This window comes from Balaenoptera borealis (assembly GCF_965194805.1).
Source record: "Balaenoptera borealis genome assembly, chromosome: 13".
NCBI classification, from domain to species: Eukaryota; Metazoa; Chordata; class Mammalia; order Artiodactyla; family Balaenopteridae; genus Balaenoptera; species Balaenoptera borealis.
In genome coordinates this window covers 27,163-46,897 of record NC_138870.1, presented here as the reverse complement: position 1 = coordinate 46,897, position 19,735 = coordinate 27,163, and positions in this window count along the sequence as shown.

Sequence of the window (19,735 nt, the reverse complement as noted above, 5' to 3'; positions counted from 1 at the left end):
TCACTTCCAGAGAGATATCAATACATAGGTTTTAAGATTCTTACTAGTCAGATATATTCTTGTGCGGTGAATAGGGGGTGTTGAGTCCAGTTCACTGAGCAAGGAGTAGGTCTTTCTATTACATATTGGGTTTATGGAACGGTATCTGAGCTCATTTGAAACCCTTGTTTTATGCATCACCCCACCTCACCTTTCCCCTTAAGCAGCCATGGTGTGTTTTCTAAACGTGTGACTCTGTTCTGTTTTGTAATTCAGTTCAAGTGTAGCGGTTTTTACATTCCCTCTATAAGTGAGAGCTTATGATAAGTGTCTTTTTCTGTGTGACTTATTTCACTTAGAATCGTCGTAGCTAAAGCCACTCATCATGCTGCTACTAGCCTTATGACATTGATTTCATGGCTGAGTGATATTCCATTGTACATAAGGACCACCACTTCTTTATCCATTTTTCTCTTTCCTGGGATATTTAAGGTGTCATGAAGTGGAGGTTCTTGTCAACAGAGCAGCCCTAAACTTTGGGGTGCCTGTGTCTTGCTGATTTTTAGTTTTCCCAATTTATACGCCCATGAGTGGAAGTGCCCTATGCGCTCTAAGCTGTGTTTTTTCGATGTTTCAGGACACACCGTACACTTCTCCAGAGTGGCTGTTGGCAGTTTACATCCCGCCCATCAGCGCAGCAAGGCTCCCATTTCTCCATGGCCTGTCCTGCATTTCTGGTTTTGACACTTTTTTCCGCATGGCCCTTTTGACCGATGGGAAGCGAGACTTCTTTGTAGCGCTGATTTGCCTTTCCAGGTTGCTTGGTTGGCCAAAAAGGGCGTATGCGTTTTTTCCTGAATATATTCAGGAAAAAACGCATACGCCCTTTTTGGCCAAGGGCATCATTGTCGACGTTTTGCCGCTTTTCATGTGCTTTAAAGGCGATTCGAATCGACCTCCTGAAATCTGTTTCCTGCAATTCGGCCTTGCTTTCAAATCCTCTTCGTTGCCTTCCCTCAATATATTTGTGGACGAGAGTTATCATTAACAACTCTGCAGGTTTGTGAATTGCAGTGCCCCTGAGCTCCATTTTTCAACTCGCTTTTTTGCGAGCTGGCCGCAAAAGCGCAGGATTGCCTCAGGCCCTATTCTGCTTCCGGGCGGCAGGCTGAGCCTGTGGTTAATTCTTCTTCCTGATGGGAAAATAGAGTGACCTGTGCCTGTCCCAACACCTAGAGCTAGTCTCTCATTGGCTCCCCCTCTTCCCGTTCATCCTCAGGACAAGTTGCAACCTGTACGGAACAGCAGGTTACAGGTGCTGATTCTCCAAGGAGGGAGATTGCTAGTAAAGCGGCTGGAATGGCGAACCCGAGCACAAGGAGATGAGAAATGAAGTGCGTTTTAGAAACCTTTCCCGATCACACGGTGTACCACCTTCTGGGTTTCTCATGCATGTTTTCGAGGTAGGAAGATGCCCTTGAACCTGGAGATTTGGGACCCATGGGATGGGTAACAGGCAGTATTACTTTAAAGGCTCTGCGTTTGCTCCCCCAACCTCACCAAACCTCTCAGCCCCGAGAGTGTCCACCCTTATGTCTCCTCCAGCTGTGGGTCTAGATATGGTCAATCCAGGTTGCATCACAGCCCCTGAACGAAGTTTGTAAGAATTTCTCTCTCTTTCACTGTCTTTGTTTCACGGGTTTTTAAAAGGAATTTATTTTTATAATGGGGTTTAGCTGCTTTTCACGGCTGTGTTTCTGCCGCTTTACACCCACTTGACTCACTTCCAGAGAGATATCAATACATAGGTTTTAAGATTCTTACTAGTCAGATATATTCTTGTGCGGTGAATAGGGGGTGTTGAGTCCAGTTCACTGAGCAAGGAGTAGGTCTTTCTATTACATATTGGGTTTATGGAACGGTATCTGAGCTCATTCGAAACCCTTGTTTTATGCATCACCCCACCTCACCTTTCCCCTTAAGCAGCCATGGTGTGTTTTCTAAACGTGTGACTCTGTTCTGTTTTGTAATTCAGTTCAAGTGTAGCGGTTTTTACATTCCCTCTATAAGTGAGAGCTTATGATAAGTGTCTTTTTCTGTGTGACTTATTTCACTTAGAATCGTCGTAGCTAAAGCCACTCATCATGCTGCTACTAGCCTTATGACATTGATTTCATGGCTGAGTGATATTCCATTGTACATAAGGACCACCACTTCTTTATCCATTTTTCTCTTTCCTGGGATATTTAAGGTGTCATGAAGTGGAGGTTCTTGTCAACAGAGCAGCCCTAAACTTTGGGGTGCCTGTGTCTTGCTGATTTTTAGTTTTCCCAATTTATACGCCCATGAGTGGAAGTGCCCTATGCGCTCTAAGCTGTGTTTTTTCGATGTTTCAGGACACACCGTACACTTCTCCAGAGTGGCTGTTGGCAATTTACATCCCGCCCATCAGCGCAGCAAGGCTCCCATTTCTCCATGGCCTGTCCTGCATTTCTGGTTTTGACACTTTTTTCCGCATGGCCCTTTTGACCGATGGGAAGCGAGACTTCTTTGTAGCGCTGATTTGCCTTTCCAGGTTGCTTGGTTGGCCAAAAAGGGCGTATGCGTTTTTTCCTGAATATATTCAGGAAAAAACGCATACGCCCTTTTTGGCCAAGGGCATCATTGTCGACGTTTTGCCGCTTTTCATGTGCTTTAAAGGCGATTCGAATCGACCTCCTGAAATCTGTTTCCTGCAATTCGGCCTTGCTTTCAAATCCTCTTCGTTGCCTTCCCTCAATATATTTGTGGACGAGAGTTATCATTAACAACTCTGCAGGTTTGTGAATTGCAGTGCCCCTGAGCTCCATTTTTCAACTCGCTTTTTTGCGAGCTGGCCGCAAAAGCGCAGGATTGCCTCAGGCCCTATTCTGCTTCCGGGCGGCAGGCTGAGCCTGTGGTTAATTCTTCTTCCTGATGGGAAAATAGAGTGACCTGTGCCTGTCCCAACACCTAGAGCTAGTCTCTCATTGGCTCCCCCTCTTCCCGTTCATCCTCAGGACAAGTTGCAACCTGTACGGAACAGCAGGTTACAGGTGCTGATTCTCCAAGGAGGGAGATTGCTAGTAAAGCGGCTGGAATGGCGAACCCGAGCACAAGGAGATGAGAAATGAGGTGCGTTTTAGAAACCTTTGCCGATCACACGGTGTACCACCTTCTGGGTTTCTCATGCATGTTTTCGAGGTAGGAAGATGCCCTTGAACCTGGAGATTTGGGACCCATGGGATGGGTAACAGGCAGTATTACTTTAAAGGCTCTGCGTTTGCTCCCCCAACCTCACCAAACCTCTCAGCCCCGAGAGTGTCCACCCTTATGTCTCCTCCAGCTGTGGGTCTAGATATGGTCAATCCAGGTTGCATCACAGCCCCTGAACGAAGTTTGTAAGAATTTCTCTCTCTTTCACTGTCTTTGTTTCACGGGTTTTTAAAAGGAATTTATTTTTATAATGGGGTTTAGCTGCTTTTCACGGCTGTGTTTCTGCCGCTTTACACCCACTTGACTCACTTCCAGAGAGATATCAATACATAGGTTTTAAGATTCTTACTAGTCAGATATATTCTTGTGCGGTGAATAGGGGGTGTTGAGTCCAGTTCACTGAGCAAGGAGTAGGTCTTTCTATTACATATTGGGTTTATGGAACGGTATCTGAGCTCATTTGAAACCCTTGTTTTATGCATCACCCCACCTCACCTTTCCCCTTAAGCAGCCATGGTGTGTTTTCTAAACGTGTGACTCTGTTCTGTTTTGTAATTCAGTTCAAGTGTAGCGGTTTTTACATTCCCTCTATAAGTGAGAGCTTATGATAAGTGTCTTTTTCTGTGTGACTTATTTCACTTAGAATCGTCGTAGCTAAAGCCACTCATCATGCTGCTACTAGCCTTATGACATTGATTTCATGGCTGAGTGATATTCCATTGTACATAAGGACCACCACTTCTTTATCCATTTTTCTCTTTCCTGGGATATTTAAGGTGTCATGAAGTGGAGGTTCTTGTCAACAGAGCAGCCCTAAACTTTGGGGTGCCTGTGTCTTGCTGATTTTTAGTTTTCCCAATTTATACGCCCATGAGTGGAAGTGCCCTATGCGCTCTAAGCTGTGTTTTTTCGATGTTTCAGGACACACCGTACACTTCTCCAGAGTGGCTGTTGGCAGTTTACATCCCGCCCATCAGCGCAGCAAGGCTCCCATTTCTCCATGGCCTGTCCTGCATTTCTGGTTTTGACACTTTTTTCCGCATGGCCCTTTTGACCGATGGGAAGCGAGACTTCTTTGTAGCGCTGATTTGCCTTTCCAGGTTGCTTGGTTGGCCAAAAAGGGCGTATGCGTTTTTTCCTGAGTATATTCAGGAAAAAACGCATACGCCCTTTTTGGCCAAGGGCATCATTGTCGACGTTTTGCCGCTTTTCATGTGCTTTAAAGGCGATTCGAATCGACCTCCTGAAATCTGTTTCCTGCAATTCTGCCTTGCTTTCAAATCCTCTTCGTTGCCTTCCCTCAATATATTTGTGGACGAGAGTTATCATTAACAACTCTGCAGGTTTGTGAATTGCAGTGCCCCTGAGCTCCATTTTTCAACTCGCTTTTTTGCGAGCTGGCCGCAAAAGCGCAGGATTGCCTCAGGCCCTATTCTGCTTCCGGGCGGCAGGCTGAGCCTGTGGTTAATTCTTCTTCCTGATGGGAAAATAGAGTGACCTGTGCCTGTCCCAACACCTAGAGCTAGTCTCTCATTGGCTCCCCCTCTTCCCGTTCATCCTCAGGACAAGTTGCAACCTGTACGGAACAGCAGGTTACAGGTGCTGATTCTCCAAGGAGGGAGATTGCTAGTAAAGCGGCTGGAATGGCGAACCCGAGCACAAGGAGATGAGAAATGAGGTGCGTTTTAGAAACCTTTCCCGATCACACGGTGTACCACCTTCTGGGTTTCTCATGCATGTTTTCGAGGTAGGAAGATGCCCTTGAACCTGGAGATTTGGGACCCATGGGATGGGTAACAGGCAGTATTACTTTAAAGGCTCTGCGTTTGCTCCCCCAACCTCACCAAACCTCTCAGCCCCGAGAGTGTCCACCCTTATGTCTCCTCCAGCTGTGGGTCTAGATATGGTCAATCCAGGTTGCATCACAGCCCCTGAACGAAGTTTGTAAGAATTTCTCTCTCTTTCACTGTCTTTGTTTCACGGGTTTTTAAAAGGAATTTATTTTTATAATGGGGTTTAGCTGCTTTTCACGGCTGTGTTTCTGCCGCTTTACACCCACTTGACTCACTTCCAGAGAGATATCAATACATAGGTTTTAAGATTCTTACTAGTCAGATATATTCTTGTGCGGTGAATAGGGGGTGTTGAGTCCAGTTCACTGAGCAAGGAGTAGGTCTTTCTATTACATATTGGGTTTATGGAACGGTATCTGAGCTCATTCGAAACCCTTGTTTTATGCATCACCCCACCTCACCTTTCCCCTTAAGCAGCCATGGTGTGTTTTCTAAACGTGTGACTCTGTTCTGTTTTGTAATTCAGTTCAAGTGTAGCGGTTTTTACATTCCCTCTATAAGTGAGAGCTTATGATAAGTGTCTTTTTCTGTGTGACTTATTTCACTTAGAATCGTCGTAGCTAAAGCCACTCATCATGCTGCTACTAGCCTTATGACATTGATTTCATGGCTGAGTGATATTCCATTGTACATAAGGACCACCACTTCTTTATCCATTTTTCTCTTTCCTGGGATATTTAAGGTGTCATGAAGTGGAGGTTCTTGTCAACAGAGCAGCCCTAAACTTTGGGGTGCCTGTGTCTTGCTGATTTTTAGTTTTCCCAATTTATACGCCCATGAGTGGAAGTGCCCTATGCGCTCTAAGCTGTGTTTTTTCGATGTTTCAGGACACACCGTACACTTCTCCAGAGTGGCTGTTGGCAATTTACATCCCGCCCATCAGCGCAGCAAGGCTCCCATTTCTCCATGGCCTGTCCTGCATTTCTGGTTTTGACACTTTTTTCCGCATGGCCCTTTTGACCGATGGGAAGCGAGACTTCTTTGTAGCGCTGATTTGCCTTTCCAGGTTGCTTGGTTGGCCAAAAAGGGCGTATGCGTTTTTTCCTGAATATATTCAGGAAAAAACGCATACGCCCTTTTTGGCCAAGGGCATCATTGTCGACGTTTTGCCGCTTTTCATGTGCTTTAAAGGCGATTCGAATCGACCTCCTGAAATCTGTTTCCTGCAATTCGGCCTTGCTTTCAAATCCTCTTCGTTGCCTTCCCTCAATATATTTGTGGACGAGAGTTATCATTAACAACTCTGCAGGTTTGTGAATTGCAGTGCCCCTGAGCTCCATTTTTCAACTCGCTTTTTTGCGAGCTGGCCGCAAAAGCGCAGGATTGCCTCAGGCCCTATTCTGCTTCCGGGCGGCAGGCTGAGCCTGTGGTTAATTCTTCTTCCTGATGGGAAAATAGAGTGACCTGTGCCTGTCCCAACACCTAGAGCTAGTCTCTCATTGGCTCCCCCTCTTCCCGTTCATCCTCAGGACAAGTTGCAACCTGTAGGGAACAGCAGGTTACAGGTGCTGATTCTCCAAGGAGGGAGATTGCTAGTAAAGCGGCTGGAATGGCGAACCCGAGCACAAGGAGATGAGAAATGAGGTGCGTTTTAGAAACCTTTCCCGATCACACGGTGTACCACCTTCTGGGTTTCTCATGCATGTTTTCGAGGTAGGAAGATGCCCTTGAACCTGGAGATTTGGGACCCATGGGATGGGTAACAGGCAGTATTACTTTAAAGGCTCTGCGTTTGCTCCCCCAACCTCACCAAACCTCTCAGCCCCGAGAGTGTCCACCCTTATGTCTCCTCCAGCTGTGGGTCTAGATATGGTCAATCCAGGTTGCATCACAGCCCCTGAACGAAGTTTGTAAGAATTTCTCTCTCTTTCACTGTCTTTGTTTCACGGGTTTTTAAAAGGAATTTATTTTTATAATGGGGTTTAGCTGCTTTTCACGGCTGTGTTTCTGCCGCTTTACACCCACTTGACTCACTTCCAGAGAGATATCAATACATAGGTTTTAAGATTCTTACTAGTCAGATATATTCTTGTGCGGTGAATAGGGGGTGTTGAGTCCAGTTCACTGAGCAAGGAGTAGGTCTTTCTATTACATATTGGGTTTATGGAACGGTATCTGAGCTCATTCGAAACCCTTGTTTTATGCATCACCCCACCTCACCTTTCCCCTTAAGCAGCCATGGTGTGTTTTCTAAACGTGTGACTCTGTTCTGTTTTGTAATTCAGTTCAAGTGTAGCGGTTTTTACATCCCCTCTATAAGTGAGAGCTTATGATAAGTGTCTTTTTCTGTGTGACTTATTTCACTTAGAATCGTCGTAGCTAAAGCCACTCATCATGCTGCTACTAGCCTTATGACATTGATTTCATGGCTGAGTGATATTCCATTGTACATAAGGACCACCACTTCTTTATCCATTTTTCTCTTTCCTGGGATATTTAAGGTGTCATGAAGTGGAGGTTCTTGTCAACAGAGCAGCCCTAAACTTTGGGGTGCCTGTGTCTTGCTGATTTTTAGTTTTCCCAATTTATACGCCCATGAGTGGAAGTGCCCTATGCGCTCTAAGCTGTGTTTTTTCGATGTTTCAGGACACACCGTACACTTCTCCAGAGTGGCTGTTGGCAGTTTACATCCCGCCCATCAGCGCAGCAAGGCTCCCATTTCTCCATGGCCTGTCCTGCATTTCTGGTTTTGACACTTTTTTCCGCATGGCCCTTTTGACCGATGGGAAGCGAGACTTCTTTGTAGCGCTGATTTGCCTTTCCAGGTTGCTTGGTTGGCCAAAAAGGGCGTATGCGTTTTTTCCTGAGTATATTCAGGAAAAAACGCATACGCCCTTTTTGGCCAAGGGCATCATTGTCGACGTTTTGCCGCTTTTCATGTGCTTTAAAGGCGATTCGAATCGACCTCCTGAAATCTGTTTCCTGCAATTCTGCCTTGCTTTCAAATCCTCTTCGTTGCCTTCCCTCAATATATTTGTGGACGAGAGTTATCATTAACAACTCTGCAGGTTTGTGAATTGCAGTGCCCCTGAGCTCCATTTTTCAACTCGCTTTTTTGCGAGCTGGCCGCAAAAGCGCAGGATTGCCTCAGGCCCTATTCTGCTTCCGGGCGGCAGGCTGAGCCTGTGGTTAATTCTTCTTCCTGATGGGAAAATAGAGTGACCTGTGCCTGTCCCAACACCTAGAGCTAGTCTCTCATTGGCTCCCCCTCTTCCCGTTCATCCTCAGGACAAGTTGCAACCTGTACGGAACAGCAGGTTACAGGTGCTGATTCTCCAAGGAGGGAGATTGCTAGTAAAGCGGCTGGAATGGCGAACCCGAGCACAAGGAGATGAGAAATGAGGTGCGTTTTAGAAACCTTTCCCGATCACACGGTGTACCACCTTCTGGGTTTCTCATGCATGTTTTCGAGGTAGGAAGATGCCCTTGAACCTGGAGATTTGGGACCCATGGGATGGGTAACAGGCAGTATTACTTTAAAGGCTCTGCGTTTGCTCCCCCAACCTCACCAAACCTCTCAGCCCCGAGAGTGTCCACCCTTATGTCTCCTCCAGCTGTGGGTCTAGATATGGTCAATCCAGGTTGCATCACAGCCCCTGAACGAAGTTTGTAAGAATTTCTCTCTCTTTCACTGTCTTTGTTTCACGGGTTTTTAAAAGGAATTTATTTTTATAATGGGGTTTAGCTGCTTTTCACGGCTGTGTTTCTGCCGCTTTACACCCACTTGACTCACTTCCAGAGAGATATCAATACATAGGTTTTAAGATTCTTACTAGTCAGATATATTCTTGTGCGGTGAATAGGGGGTGTTGAGTCCAGTTCACTGAGCAAGGAGTAGGTCTTTCTATTACATATTGGGTTTATGGAACGGTATCTGAGCTCATTCGAAACCCTTGTTTTATGCATCACCCCACCTCACCTTTCCCCTTAAGCAGCCATGGTGTGTTTTCTAAACGTGTGACTCTGTTCTGTTTTGTAATTCAGTTCAAGTGTAGCGGTTTTTACATTCCCTCTATAAGTGAGAGCTTATGATAAGTGTCTTTTTCTGTGTGACTTATTTCACTTAGAATCGTCGTAGCTAAAGCCACTCATCATGCTGCTACTAGCCTTATGACATTGATTTCATGGCTGAGTGATATTCCATTGTACATAAGGACCACCACTTCTTTATCCATTTTTCTCTTTCCTGGGATATTTAAGGTGTCATGAAGTGGAGGTTCTTGTCAACAGAGCAGCCCTAAACTTTGGGGTGCCTGTGTCTTGCTGATTTTTAGTTTTCCCAATTTATACGCCCATGAGTGGAAGTGCCCTATGCGCTCTAAGCTGTGTTTTTTCGATGTTTCAGGACACACCGTACACTTCTCCAGAGTGGCTGTTGGCAATTTACATCCCGCCGATCAGCGCAGCAAGGCTCCCATTTCTCCATGGCCTGTCCTGCATTTCTGGTTTTGACACTTTTTTCCGCATGGCCCTTTTGACCGATGGGAAGCGAGACTTCTTTGTAGCGCTGATTTGCCTTTCCAGGTTGCTTGGTTGGCCAAAAAGGGCGTATGCGTTTTTTCCTGAATATATTCAGGAAAAAACGCATACGCCCTTTTTGGCCAAGGGCATCATTGTCGACGTTTTGCCGCTTTTCATGTGCTTTAAAGGCGATTCGAATCGACCTCCTGAAATCTGTTTCCTGCAATTCGGCCTTGCTTTCAAATCCTCTTCGTTGCCTTCCCTCAATATATTTGTGGACGAGAGTTATCATTAACAACTCTGCAGGTTTGTGAATTGCAGTGCCCCTGAGCTCCATTTTTCAACTCGCTTTTTTGCGAGCTGGCCGCAAAAGCGCAGGATTGCCTCAGGCCCTATTCTGCTTCCGGGCGGCAGGCTGAGCCTGTGGTTAATTCTTCTTCCTGATGGGAAAATAGAGTGACCTGTGCCTGTCCCAACACCTAGAGCTAGTCTCTCATTGGCTCCCCCTCTTCCCGTTCATCCTCAGGACAAGTTGCAACCTGTAGGGAACAGCAGGTTACAGGTGCTGATTCTCCAAGGAGGGAGATTGCTAGTAAAGCGGCTGGAATGGCGAACCCGAGCACAAGGAGATGAGAAATGAGGTGCGTTTTAGAAACCTTTGCCGATCACACGGTGTACCACCTTCTGGGTTTCTCATGCATGTTTTCGAGGTAGGAAGATGCCCTTGAACCTGGAGATTTGGGACCCATGGGATGGGTAACAGGCAGTATTACTTTAAAGGCTCTGCGTTTGCTCCCCCAACCTCACCAAACCTCTCAGCCCCGAGAGTGTCCACCCTTATGTCTCCTCCAGCTGTGGGTCTAGATATGGTCAATCCAGGTTGCATCACAGCTCCTGAACGAAGTTTGTAAGAATTTCTCTCTCTTTCACTGTCTTTGTTTCACGGGTTTTTAAAAGGAATTTATTTTTATAATGGGGTTTAGCTGCTTTTCACGGCTGTGTTTCTGCCGCTTTACACCCACTTGACTCACTTCCAGAGAGATATCAATACATAGGTTTTAAGATTCTTACTAGTCAGATATATTCTTGTGCGGTGAATAGGGGGTGTTGAGTCCAGTTCACTGAGCAAGGAGTAGGTCTTTCTATTACATATTGGGTTTATGGAACGGTATCTGAGCTCATTCGAAACCCTTGTTTTATGCATCACCCCACCTCACCTTTCCCCTTAAGCAGCCATGGTGTGTTTTCTAAACGTGTGACTCTGTTCTGTTTTGTAATTCAGTTCAAGTGTAGCGGTTTTTACATCCCCTCTATAAGTGAGAGCTTATGATAAGTGTCTTTTTCTGTGTGACTTATTTCACTTAGAATCGTCGTAGCTAAAGCCACTCATCATGCTGCTACTAGCCTTATGACATTGATTTCATGGCTGAGTGATATTCCATTGTACATAAGGACCACCACTTCTTTATCCATTTTTCTCTTTCCTGGGATATTTAAGGTGTCATGAAGTGGAGGTTCTTGTCAACAGAGCAGCCCTAAACTTTGGGGTGCCTGTGTCTTGCTGATTTTTAGTTTTCCCAATTTATACGCCCATGAGTGGAAGTGCCCTATGCGCTCTAAGCTGTGTTTTTTCGATGTTTCAGGACACACCGTACACTTCTCCAGAGTGGCTGTTGGCAATTTACATCCCGCCCATCAGCGCAGCAAGGCTCCCATTTCTCCATGGCCTGTCCTGCATTTCTGGTTTTGACACTTTTTTCCGCATGGCCCTTTTGACCGATGGGAAGCGAGACTTCTTTGTAGCGCTGATTTGCCTTTCCAGGTTGCTTGGTTGGCCAAAAAGGGCGTATGCGTTTTTTCCTGAATATATTCAGGAAAAAACGCATACGCCCTTTTTGGCCAAGGGCATCATTGTCGACGTTTTGCCGCTTTTCATGTGCTTTAAAGGCGATTCGAATCGACCTCCTGAAATCTGTTTCCTGCAATTCGGCCTTGCTTTCAAATCCTCTTCGTTGCCTTCCCTCAATATATTTGTGGACGAGAGTTATCATTAACAACTCTGCAGGTTTGTGAATTGCAGTGCCCCTGAGCTCCATTTTTCAACTCGCTTTTTTGCGAGCTGGCCGCAAAAGCGCAGGATTGCCTCAGGCCCTATTCTGCTTCCGGGCGGCAGGCTGAGCCTGTGGTTAATTCTTCTTCCTGATGGGAAAATAGAGTGACCTGTGCCTGTCCCAACACCTAGAGCTAGTCTCTCATTGGCTCCCCCTCTTCCCGTTCATCCTCAGGACAAGATGCAACCTGTACGGAACAGCAGGTTACAGGTGCTGATTCTCCAAGGAGGGAGATTGCTAGTAAAAGGGCTGGAATGGCGAACCCGAGCACAAGGAGATGAGAAATGAGGTGCGTTTTAGAAACCTTTCCCGATCACACGGTGTACCACCTTCTGGGCTTCTCATGCATGTTTTCGAGGTAGGAAGATGCCCTTGAACCTGGAGATTTGGGACCCATGGGATGGGTAACAGGCAGTATTACTTTAAAGGCTCTGAGTTTGCTCCCCCAACCTCACCAAACCTCTCAGCCCCGAGAGTGTCCACCCTTATGTCTCCTCCAGCTGTGGGTCTAGATATGGTCAATCCAGGTTGCATCACAGCCCCTGAACGAAGTTTGTAAGAATTTCTCTCTCTTTCACTGTCTTTGTTTCACGGGTTTTTAAAAGTAATTTATTTTTATAATGGGGTTTAGCTGCTTTTCACGGCTGTGCTTCTGCCGCTTTACACCCACTTGAGTCACTTCCAGAGAGATATCAATACATAGGTTTTAAGATTCTTACTAGTCAGATATATTCTTGTGCGGTGAATAGGGGGTGTTGAGTCCAGTTCACTGAGCAAGGAGTAGGTCTTTCTATTACATATTGGGTTTATGGAACGGTATCTGAGCTCATTCGAAACCCTTGTTTTATGCATCACCCCACCTCACCTTTCCCCTTAAGCAGCCATGGTGTGTTTTCTAAACGTGTGACTCTGTTCTGTTTTGTAATTCAGTTCAAGTGTAGCGGTTTTTACATTCCCTCTATAAGTGAGAGCTTATGATAAGTGTCTTTTTCTGTGTGACTTATTTCACTTAGAATCGTCGTAGCTAAAGCCACTCATCATGCTGCTACTAGCCTTATGACATTGATTTCATGGCTGAGTGATATTCCATTGTACATAAGGACCACCACTTCTTTATCCATTTTTCTCTTTCCTGGGATATTTAAGGTGTCATGAAGTGGAGGTTCTTGTCAACAGAGCAGCCCTAAACTTTGGGGTGCCTGTGTCTTGCTGATTTTTAGTTTTCCCAATTTATACGCCCATGAGTGGAAGTGCCCTATGCGCTCTAAGCTGTGTTTTTTCGATGTTTCAGGACACACCGTACACTTCTCCAGAGTGGCTGTTGGCAATTTACATCCCGCCCATCAGCGCAGCAAGGCTCCCATTTCTCCATGGCCTGTCCTGCATTTCTGGTTTTGACACTTTTTTCCGCATGGCCCTTTTGACCGATGGGAAGCGAGACTTCTTTGTAGCGCTGATTTGCCTTTCCAGGTTGCTTGGTTGGCCAAAAAGGGCGTATGCGTTTTTTCCTGAATATATTCAGGAAAAAACGCATACGCCCTTTTTGGCCAAGGGCATCATTGTCGACGTTTTGCCGCTTTTCATGTGCTTTAAAGGCGATTCGAATCGACCTCCTGAAATCTGTTTCCTACAATTCGGCCTTGCTTTCAAATCCTCTTCGTTGCCTTCCCTCAATATATTTGTGGACGAGAGTTATCATTAACAACTCTGCAGGTTTGTGAATTGCAGTGCCCCTGAGCTCCATTTTTCAACTCGCTTTTTTGGGAGCTGGCCGCAAAAGCGCAGGATTGCCTCAGGCCCTATTCTGCTTCCGGGCGGCAGGCTGAGCCTGTGGTTAATTCTTCTTCCTGATGGGAAAATAGAGTGACCTGTGCCTGTCCCAACACCTAGAGCTAGTCTCTCATTGGCTCCCCCTCTTCCCGTTCATCCTCAGGACAAGTTGCAACCTGTACGGAACAGCAGGTTACAGGTGCTGATTCTCCAAGGAGGGAGATTGCTAGTAAAGCGGCTGGAATGGCGAACCCGAGCACAAGGAGATGAGAAATGAGGTGCGTTTTAGAAACCTTTGCCGATCACACGGTGTACCACCTTCTGGGTTTCTCATGCATGTTTTCGAGGTAGGAAGATGCCCTTGAACCTGGAGATTTGGGACCCATGGGATGGGTAACAGGCAGTATTACTTTAAAGGCTCTGCGTTTGCTCCCCCAACCTCACCAAACCTCTCAGCCCCGAGAGTGTCCACCCTTATGTCTCCTCCAGCTGTGGGTCTAGATATGGTCAATCCAGGTTGCATCACAGCCCCTGAACGAAGTTTGTAAGAATTTCTCTCTCTTTCACTGTCTTTGTTTCACGGGTTTTTAAAAGTAATTTATTTTTATAATGGGGTTTAGCTGCTTTTCACGGCTGTGTTTCTGCCGCTTTACACCCACTTGACTCACTTCCAGAGAGATATCAATACATAGGTTTTAAGATTCTTACTAGTCAGATATATTCTTGTGCGGTGAATAGGGGGTGTTGAGTCCAGTTCACTGAGCAAGGAGTAGGTCTTTCTATTACATATTGGGTTTATGGAACGGTATCTGAGCTCATTCGAAACCCTTGTTTTATGCATCACCCCACCTCACCTTTCCCGTTAAGCAGCCATGGTGTGTTTTCTAAACGTGTGACTCTGTTCTGTTTTGTAATTCAGTTCAAGTGTAGCGGTTTTTACATCCCCTCTATAAGTGAGAGCTTATGATAAGTGTCTTTTTCTGTGTGACTTATTTCACTTAGAATCGTCGTAGCTAAAGCCACTCATCATGCTGCTACTAGCCTTATGACATTGATTTCATGGCTGAGTGATATTCCATTGTACATAAGGACCACCACTTCTTTATCCATTTTTCTCTTTCCTGGGATATTTAAGGTGTCATGAAGTGGAGGTTCTTGTCAACAGAGCAGCCCTAAACTTTGGGGTGCCTGTGTCTTGCTGATTTTTAGTTTTCCCAATTTATACGCCCATGAGTGGAAGTGCCCTATGCGCTCTAAGCTGTGTTTTTTCGATGTTTCAGGACACACCGTACACTTCTCCAGAGTGGCTGTTGGCAATTTACATCCCGCCCATCAGCGCAGCAAGGCTCCCATTTCTCCATGGCCTGTCCTGCATTTCTGGTTTTGACACTTTTTTCCGCATGGCCCTTTTGACCGATGGGAAGCGAGACTTCTTTGTAGCGCTGATTTGCCTTTCCAGGTTGCTTGGTTGGCCAAAAAGGGCGTATGCGTTTTTTCCTGAATATATTCAGGAAAAAACGCATACGCCCTTTTTGGCCAAGGGCATCATTGTCGACGTTTTGCCGCTTTTCATGTGCTTTAAAGGCGATTCGAATCGACCTCCTGAAATCTGTTTCCTGCAATTCGGCCTTGCTTTCAAATCCTCTTCGTTGCCTTCCCTCAATATATTTGTGGACGAGAGTTATCATTAACAACTCTGCAGGTTTGTGAATTGCAGTGCCCCTGAGCTCCATTTTTCAACTCGCTTTTTTGGGAGCTGGCCGCAAAAGCGCAGGATTGCCTCAGGCCCTATTCTGCTTCCGGGCGGCAGGCTGAGCCTGTGGTTAATTCTTCTTCCTGATGGGAAAATAGAGTGACCTGTGCCTGTCCGAACACCTAGAGCTAGTCTCTCATTGGCTCCCCCTCTTCCCGTTCATCCTCAGGACAAGTTGCAACCTGTACGGAACAGCAGGTTACAGGTGCTGATTCTCCAAGGAGGGAGATTGCTAGTAAAGCGGCTGGAATGGCGAACCCGAGCACAAGGAGATGAGAAATGAGGTGCGTTTTAGAAACCTTTCCCGATCACACGGTGTACCACCTTCTGGGTTTCTCATGCATGTTTTCGAGGTAGGAAGATGCCCTTGAACCTGGAGATTTGGGACCCATGGGATGGGTAACAGGCAGTATTACTTTAAAGGCTCTGCGTTTGCTCCCCCAACCTCACCAAACCTCTCAGCCCCGAGAGTGTCCACCCTTATGTCTCCTCCAGCTGTGGGTCTAGATATGGTCAATCCAGGTTGCATCACAGCCCCTGAACGAAGTTTGTAAGAATTTCTCTCTCTTTCACTGTCTTTGTTTCACGGGTTTTTAAAAGGAATTTATTTTTATAATGGGGTTTAGCTGCTTTTCACGGCTGTGTTTCTGCCGCTTTACACCCACTTGACTCACTTCCAGAGAGATATCAATACATAGGTTTTAAGATTCTTACTAGTCAGATATATTCTTGTGCGGTGAATAGGGGGTGTTGAGTCCAGTTCACTGAGCAAGGAGTAGGTCTTTCTATTACATATTGGGTTTATGGAACGGTATCTGAGCTCATTTGAAACCCTTGTTTTATGCATCACCCCACCTCACCTTTCCCCTTAAGCAGCCATGGTGTGTTTTCTAAACGTGTGACTCTGTTCTGTTTTGTAATTCAGTTCAAGTGTAGCGGTTTTTACATTCCCTCTATAAGTGAGAGCTTATGATAAGTGTCTTTTTCTGTGTGACTTATTTCACTTAGAATCGTCGTAGCTAAAGCCACTCATCATGCTGCTACTAGCCTTATGACATTGATTTCATGGCTGAGTGATATTCCATTGTACATAAGGACCACCACTTCTTTATCCATTTTTCTCTTTCCTGGGATATTTAAGGTGTCATGAAGTGGAGGTTCTTGTCAACAGAGCAGCCCTAAACTTTGGGGTGCCTGTGTCTTGCTGATTTTTAGTTTTCCCAATTTATACGCCCATGAGTGGAAGTGCCCTATGCGCTCTAAGCTGTGTTTTTTCGATGTTTCAGGACACACCGTACACTTCTCCAGAGTGGCTGTTGGCAATTTACATCCCGCCCATCAGCGTAGCAAGGCTCCCATTTCTCCATGGCCTGTCCTGCATTTCTGGTTTTGACACTTTTTTCCGCATGGCCCTTTTGACCGATGGGAAGCGAGACTTCTTTGTAGCGCTGATTTGCCTTTCCAGGTTGCTTGGTTGGCCAAAAAGGGCGTATGCGTTTTTTCCTGAATATATTCAGGAAAAAACGCATACGCCCTTTTTGGCCAAGGGCATCATTGTCGACGTTTTGCCGCTTTTCATGTGCTTTAAAGGCGATTCGAATCGACCTCCTGAAATCTGTTTCCTGCAATTCTGCCTTGCTTTCAAATCCTCTTCGTTGCCTTCCCTCAATATATTTGTGGACGAGAGTTATCATTAACAACTCTGCAGGTTTGTGAATTGCAGTGCCCCTGAGCTCCATTTTTCAACTCGCTTTTTTGGGAGCTGGCCGCAAAAGCGCAGGATTGCCTCAGGCCCTATTCTGCTTCCGGGCGGCAGGCTGAGCCTGTGGTTAATTCTTCTTCCTGATGGGAAAATAGAGTGACCTGTGCCTGTCCCAACACCTAGAGCTAGTCTCTCATTGGCTCCCCCTCTTCCCGTTCATCCTCAGGACAAGTTGCAACCTGTACGGAACAGCAGGTTACAGGTGCTGATTCTCCAAGGAGGGAGATTGCTAGTAAAGCGGCTGGAATGGCGAACCCGAGCACAAGGAGATGAGAAATGAGGTGCGTTTTAGAAACCTTTCCCGATCACACGGTGTACCACGTTCTGGGTTTCTCATGCATGTTTTCGAGGTAGGAAGATGCCCTTGAACCTGGAGATTTGGGACCCATGGGATGGGTAACAGGCAGTATTACTTTAAAGGCTCTGCGTTTGCTCCCCCAACCTCACCAAACCTCTCAGCCCCGAGAGTGTCCACCCTTATGTCTCCTCCAGCTGTGGGTCTAGATATGGTCAATCCAGGTTGCATCACAGCCCCTGAACGAAGTTTGTAAGAATTTCTCTCTCTTTCACTGTCTTTGTTTCACGGGTTTTTAAAAGGAATTTATTTTTATAATGGGGTTTAGCTGCTTTTCACGGCTGTGTTTCTGCCGCTTTACACCCACTTGACTCACTTCCAGAGAGATATCAATACATAGGTTTTAAGATTCTTACTAGTCAGATATATTCTTGTGCGGTGAATAGGGGGTGTTGAGTCCAGTTCACTGAGCAAGGAGTAGGTCTTTCTATTACATATTGGGTTTATGGAACGGTATCTGAGCTCATTTGAAACCCTTGTTTTATGCATCACCCCACCTCACCTTTCCCCTTAAGCAGCCATGGTGTGTTTTCTAAACGTGTGACTCTGTTCTGTTTTGTAATTCAGTTCAAGTGTAGCGGTTTTTACATTCCCTCTATAAGTGAGAGCTTATGATAAGTGTCTTTTTCTGTGTGACTTATTTCACTTAGAATCGTCGTAGCTAAAGCCACTCATCATGCTGCTACTAGCCTTATGACATTGATTTCATGGCTGAGTGATATTCCATTGTACATAAGGACCACCACTTCTTTATCCATTTTTCTCTTTCCTGGGATATTTAAGGTGTCATGAAGTGGAGGTTCTTGTCAACAGAGCAGCCCTAAACTTTGGGGTGCCTGTGTCTTGCTGATTTTTAGTTTTCCCAATTTATACGCCCATGAGTGGAAGTGCCCTATGCGCTCTAAGCTGTGTTTTTTCGATGTTTCAGGACACACCGTACACTTCTCCAGAGTGGCTGTTGGCAATTTACATCCCGCCCATCAGCGTAGCAAGGCTCCCATTTCTCCATGGCCTGTCCTGCATTTCTGGTTTTGACACTTTTTTCCGCATGGCCCTTTTGACCGATGGGAAGCGAGACTTCTTTGTAGCGCTGATTTGCCTTTCCAGGTTGCTTGGTTGGCCAAAAAGGGCGTATGCGTTTTTTCCTGAATATATTCAGGAAAAAACGCATACGCCCTTTTTGGCCAAGGGCATCATTGTCGACGTTTTGCCGCTTTTCATGTGCTTTAAAGGCGATTCGAATCTACCTCCTGAAATCTGTTTCCTGCAATTCGGCCTTGCTTTCAAATCCTCTTCGTTGCCTTCCCTCAATATATTTGTGGACGAGAGTTATCATTAACAACTCTGCAGGTCTGTGAATTGCAGTGCCCCTGAGCTCCATTTTTCACCTCGCTTTTTTGGGAGCTGCCCGCAAAAGCGCAGGATTGACTCAGGCCCTATTCTGCTTCCGGGCGGCAGGCTGAGCCTGTGGTTAATTCTTCTTCCTGATGGGAAAATAGAGTGACCTGTGCCTGTCCCAACACCTAGAGCTAGTCTCTCATTGGCTCCCCCTCTTCCCGTTCATCCTCAGGACAAGATGCAACCTGTACGGAACAGCAGGTTACAGGTGCTGATTCTCCAAGGAGGGAGATTGCTAGTAAAAGGGCTGGAATGGCGAACCCGAGCACAAGGAGATGAGAAATGAGGTGCGTTTTAGAAACCTTTCCCGATCACACGGTGTACCACCTTCTGGGCTTCTCATGCATGTTTTCGAGGTAGGAAGATGCCCTTGAACCTGGAGATTTGGGACCCATGGGATGGGTAACAGGCAGTATTACTTTAAAGGCTCTGAGTTTGCTCCCCCAACCTCACCAAACCTCTCAGCCCCGAGAGTGTCCACCCTTATGTCTCCTCCAGCTGTGGGTCTAGATATGGTCAATCCAGGTTGCATCACAGCCCCTGAACGAAGTTTGTAAGAATTTCTCTCTCTTTCACTGTCTTTGTTTCACGGGTTTTTAAAAGTAATTTATTTTTATAATGGGGTTTAGCTGCTTTTCACGGCTGTGCTTCTGCCGCTTTACACCCACTTGAGTCACTTCCAGAGAGATATCAATACATAGGTTTTAAGATTCTTACTAGTCAGATATATTCTTGTGCGGTGAATAGGGGGTGTTGAGTCCAGTTCACTGAGCAAGGAGTAGGTCTTTCTATTACATATTGGGTTTATGGAACGGTATCTGAGCTCATTTGAAACCCTTGTTTTATGCATCACCCCACCTCACCTTTCCCCTTAAGCAGCCATGGTGTGTTTTCTAAACGTGTGACTCTGTTCTGTTTTGTAATTCAGTTCAAGTGTAGCGGTTTTTACATTCCCTCTATAAGTGAGAGCTTATGATAAGTGTCTTTTTCTGTGTGACTTATTTCACTTAGAATCGTCGTAGCTAAAGCCACTCATCATGCTGCTACTAGCCTTATGAC